General features: G+C 38.9%; 1 pseudogene; it reads right to left on the reverse strand.

Moving 5' to 3' along the window:
- Positions 1-1,953: 1,953 nt before the first annotated feature.
- LOC106378018 lies at positions 1,954-5,381 on the reverse strand (annotated as a pseudogene).
- Positions 5,382-6,000: the final 619 nt, after the last annotated feature.

Consider the following 6,000-nt stretch of genomic DNA (forward strand, 5'->3'; position numbering starts at 1 on the left):
AATTTGGATTCATTATTAACCGTTTGTTCTTTTAATAAGGTTCAACCGATCCGGGAACGGGATCAGCGCATGGATCAACCGTATGATGTACTCGGCCCTCGACAGTGGACATCCGACTTTCACTCACTTCCCAACCGACAAGCAGGTTCTGTGGTTTCGTCAGTTTGCGGTAAGTATTCTAATTTTTTACTTATATTTTTAATCTTTAATATAAATTTTCTACTAATTGTGTTTTTTTTCAGCAAGAGTTCAACTGGAATTCCGATGAGACGCTCTTTATCTATCACCACTTCGTCCATAAAGTAATGGACAACTATGGGAAGCAGATCCACGAGTGGAAGAAGAAGTGGGAAATCAATAAGGTTCGATTTAATTTATTAAACAATTTTTTAATTTATTAAACTATTTTTTAATTTATTAAACTTTTTCTTTTTTTTTTAATTAAAAGGTCCCAAAGTCGATGAACGATACGGTCTGGAAGGAGTTGTGTGCGCATTGGGATAAGGAGGAGACGAAAGAAACTTCTTCCACCAACTCCACCAACCGCAGGAGCGACCGTAAAGGGAAGGGCATCTACAAGCATAACTTGGGTGCTCAATCTATTGCCACTCTCGGAGATCGCATGGTAAGTTCAACCGCTTTTTCTTCAATTATTTGAGTTTCAGAATTTAAATTTATTGTGCATTTCTTCTAATTTCTAATGTTTCTTTAATTTTATGTTTTTTTTCAAGGCGGAAGAAAATGATGGCGAGCCGGTCGATGATCTCGCCCTAATGAGGAGGGCGTATACCAACAAGAAGACCGGCCAGATTGATGACGGTCTTGTGAGGGACGTGGTCGACCTGGTCCAAACTCAGGTGGTAGACGAAGTGTCTCAGCTTCAAACCGAGGATGACGCTTCGACGGCTTCGACCAACTTGTCCCGGTTTCGAATCAACGAAATCGTTGAATCCGTAAGTTCTTTTTTTTTTAAGTTCAATTCATTTATTTCTTGGTTTAAATTTCTAAATTTGGCTTTTTTCTATTCAGTCGGTTCCAAAGAAGAAGGGACGTTTGTTCGGTTTGGGTCGTCGCACCCGGTCGGTTCCTCCTTCTTCTGCACCACCGCCCTTTGTTGATCCAGAAGTACTTACGGCTCAGTTGAAGGACAAAGATGATCGAATATCTTTGTTGGAGACCCAGATGGCGGCTCAACAGGCGGGCTATGAGGCACAGAGGAGGCTGAACCAGCAAATGATGGAGATGATGCAGAGGATGTACCCGAACGAGGTGTTCCCGGACGTGCCAGACCCGTAGTTTTTTTTTCCCCAATCTCGGAATGTTTTATTTTTATTTGTGAAACTTTGAATATTAATTAGTATGATTTCAATTTTACTTTTAATTTCATATTTTCGAATTTAAATTTCAGAAATTTTATTTTTTCAAAAAAATTAATATTTTTTACATTTCGAGGAAATTAATTATATTTTTCACTACATCGATCGATGCGTTTTTGAACAAAAACGCATCGATCGATCCGTTTTTTTTAAAAAATATAGCGAGGGACATTTCCCTCGGAATTTTCCGAGGGACAACTCCCTCGGAAAATTCCGAGGAACGGATCCCTCGGAATATACCGAGGGAACAGTTCCTCGGAATAAACCGAGGAAAAAGTCCGTCGGTATACTCCTATCGATCGATGTATATATGTCCAAACACGCATCGATCGATGAACTTCCGAGGAATTATCCCGACGAAGTTCTACCTCGGTATATTCCGAGGACTTTTCCGACAAACAAGGGATCCTCGGAATTTCCTCGGAAATTTATTTCCTCGGAATTCCGTCGGAAAATTCCGAGGGATTTCAGAGGAAAAAAGAAATTCCGAGGAATTATTTCCGACGACGTATTTCGTCGGAATTGCGTCGGAATAACGATATTCCGACGAAATTCCGACGATTTTTTCCCTCAGAATCCTTGATGTTTTCTTGTAGTGCATGTTGTTTAGGATAATAAATATAGCCTCTTTTACATGTATTGTATATAGATTTTTTTTGGTAGAAACGACACATCTGATTAAGATTGTATATTTTTTTACTACAATCAAATTTAACATTGGACGTAATCGAGTTCTTTTAGATGAGTTTTAAATATCTCGTAATATCATATGACAACTAGATGATGATTCATCCTGTCAGTTTCACGTTGTGTAGTTATGAAACTGGTTAAAATCATGTAACACAATTTGTCTTAAATGGGTCGAAGACAACCAAAACTTGATATAAATAAATAAATAAAAGTTGTTTCGTTCATTTCCTAGACTTCCTTTTGGCGGCTGCACTCTTAATGGCCGATTGGTTTGACTTTGAAGTTGCAGGAGCTGCTTCTTGCTTTTCTTGCTTGGTCACTGCACCTTGCGAGCCAAGGATTTGAGCTGCTCGCTTGTCCTTTCTCTTGGGCCTATAACTTGACCTCTCCCTCCTCGGAAGCCACCTTTCAGGGTCCGGACGTGGACCCGGGTTTGCCGAATCAAATCCTTTGGGATACCTTGGTTTCCTCTTCCTTGTCCTCTTTGCCTTGTCTTTTCTCTTCAATTCTTCCTGCATAGCCGCAGTGCCTTCCATGGGTTTTGCACCAGACGTCTTCTCTAGGTTATCCACATCAACAGCCTTCAACCCTGGTAACGGCTTTAACTGTTTCTCGTAACTTTCTGCTTTCTCAACATCGACACGAGCAAGTGTAGTCACAAGACCAACCAGAGCATCTATGCTTTTATGTTTTTTCACAATCTCCTCGTACAGCCGTGAAGCATCCTCTTCTTGACCATGTCTTAGCTTGAAGGAAGCAGCCTCCGGCATCAATATGCTAAGCTGCTTACTGTTGTTCTCAGTCTTTAAATTTGACCACCACTTAATTGCTGAGTCAAGAACAGCAGCAGCACCATCATTGTCCCCAGCTCGCTCTTTGAGGGCAACGATGGTGGCAACAGTTGCTGGAAAATGCTGAATATCAGTTATTCTGGACAGGGACTCTGCTGCTACATGAGGATGGTTGGCAGAAGCAGCAATTTGCGACCTGACCAAGAGAACCAACTTAGAATTTTCCGGAAACTTTTCAGCACACTGTCCAAGAAGTTCTTCGGCTTTGGCAGCCTTGTTCTCTCTCACCAAAACAGCAGCTTGAAGCAATGTAGGAACAACACTCTCAGGAAGCAGGCTCGGCAGTGTAGTACAAAGTTGTCGTGCCTGTGTTAAAGATTCTCTTAACTGGTTAAAGCCAAAATAAGCAAACAAGGAAAAAAGAAGTACAAACTATATATTCTAAGTTAAAAATAGTTTTGGCATTCAAAATGTTTTTGAGGCTATTTACATGAGTTTAGGCCTCCAAATTATGGGAAAAAAAAATATTACAAAAGTTCTTAAAAAATATTTTTAACCCCCCAAATTCGCTGAAAGTACCTGATCAATTTTATTTGTATGGAGGAGAAGAAGGACGCGATTAGAATATATAGCTTCCTTATGTTTCTGTGAAAGTTTTGCGTCAAGTGTTTGAGAAAGCTGAAAGGTTTGTGAGTCTTTTTCTTTGAGTTGATCAAGCTTCCCCAAGCTATCAGAAATATCTTTGTAACATTTCAAGGCAATAAGGTTGTTCACAGCAACAGCAAGTGACGGTTCATCGGCCAGGTTTCTTTTAATAATGTCTACATAAGAGCTGGTGGATTCTTGAGTTTGTCCAATTACCTGATGAAAAAAAAAACTACGTTATTAAAGACAGGAAGATATCCAGACAAAAGGTTAAGGGTAAAAAAATACCTGTTGGACATATGCTAATTGTACAGCAATTGGGGCAAGCTCTGTCTCAATATCCTCATCAACAAAACCTTCATCCCTGAGGGTTTCATGACCAATTCTGCCTCAAACCAACAATATTGTAAATCAGGAACTGATGTACATTGTAAAAAAAAACTTGCAAAATCAGTAGTCAAATGAATAATGTACTTAAATTGTTGATAACATAGAAAGAAAATAGTTTATACATCCCTACGTACTAGAATGATGTGATTGATCAAAAGCATGATGTTCAGTATTAACAACTGATTAACAAAATTAATTACTCTTATCGTATATATAGTACGTTAGAGAAGATTATATAGTGTTAAGTACCCCTTAGCAGCGAGCAAAAGTTGTTCTGCATCAGCATAGTTACAGTTTTCAATGAAAGAGCAAGCAGTGTTAAAAGCCAACTCAAAGCTACTAGTTGGCTTTATCCTCCTAGACTCCAATGCTCCTTGCACTTGAGAAGATTTACAAGCTGAAACCAAACCCGCCACGAAATTGACCTCTGCCTATTTAAGAGAACAACAAGTCAAAACAATAGAGAAGCCATTAGAGCTTTACAGTAAACACACTGTTGAGATGAAATGTAGTTCGATTAGACTGCCTTATGAAACCCTAGATCGATGGGAAGCTTATGGAAGGAGTGAATGACAGAGAGAGCATCATCGATCTTATTGTCTTTCACAAGAGCCACAACTTTGCATCGGATTGCGTCCTCATCGGCAGGTGCAATCGCCAAGACTGAAAACAATATCACAATCTCAGTTTCACCGCTATAAGATCAAGAATTATGGAGGAAGGATCGATGTAGAATACCTTGATCAGCGACCTTGACGGCTTGTTCATATTCAGATCGTTTGATATGAATACTGAGAGAAGTAAAGAGATCTTCGATTGCATGAGATGGCATGCTCCAAGCCCTTTCGTGGTGCTCTAGCTTGTAAGTTGAGAAAATACAGAAAATTATTTGAAATCCAAACTGATAATTAAATACGTTTAGCAAAAGAAAAGATTATATCAGTGGAGAAGGTTTATGATTATTATTATTAATAAATGGATAATCACTAAGCAGATTTATCGAGTGTTTAAACTTTTCTACAGCAGATAAGAAAAAGAGATTAAATAATTAAATCGGTGAAAAAATAATATAGACTATTAATGATAAAATACTTGACATTACGTGATATGTTGTGAATGAAGTGTTGGGGAAAATACTTCTGTTCTCATTACTGTCGACCAGAAGGTCCATATATATACAAGGTATTAGACCGTCATAAGGTCATGTTTATCCTAACAAGATAAGGATAAGGATAAACACTATGTTATAGATATACATAGAATATATACTAGATAAACACATAGTCTCTGGTTGTCTTTATCATGTCCCGGATTGGGCCTGCAGTACGGGCTGGTCCATGGTCGATCATCATTTGGTTTATAACACTCCCCCTTGATCGACACATCCGGTACAGGTTCGTTGCATGCTTAATGTTGCCTCATTAAAACCTCTCCTGAAAAACCTCAAAACCAATGTGGCAAAATGGGAAACAAAGGACAGGAAAAAGAGTACAACACATGAACTCCCTCAGATGAATGCATCACTGTAGTAGACGCATTCCCATCTGGTATCCGAGTCTTCTTGAACGTTGAAGTTGCCTATGACTTGGTGAAGATGATCAGCTAGATTCTCCTTGAATGAACTTGTAAGTCTTGGACGTTGGTATGTCTTTTGGAACTCCATTAAGATGTGGTCAGGATGTACATCTTTGCTGCTGATCACTCCATGTCTTGGTTGAACTGATGGTGCTTCAAACGGTGCTCGGATGGACTTTATAATCTGCAATAAAACTTTACTTGCAGGTCCTTTTTCATGTCCCACGGATTCTCTTTGGTTATATGGCTTTCCCAAAATGTGGACATTCAATATATATTGAGTCATAGACCCAGAACACATACGAACAACTTTACTTCATATCTTTCGTTCATTCGGACTTATATCTCTTCGTATGTGCCAATGGCTTTATCCATTGTAACCAATCATTCTTTATTTTCTTTTGTCGATCCATGTTGAGCTATAGACCTTGTCTATATTCGTTCATAATCATGAGTGTCTAAGGTCATACCATCAATAATTACTTGCTGCAATGAAACTCATCACACAATGAATTCGCAGTCATACACTCATG

The sequence above is a fragment of the Brassica napus genome, chromosome C2, assembly GCF_020379485.1.
Source record: "Brassica napus cultivar Da-Ae chromosome C2, Da-Ae, whole genome shotgun sequence".
Taxonomy (NCBI): domain Eukaryota; kingdom Viridiplantae; phylum Streptophyta; class Magnoliopsida; order Brassicales; family Brassicaceae; genus Brassica; species Brassica napus.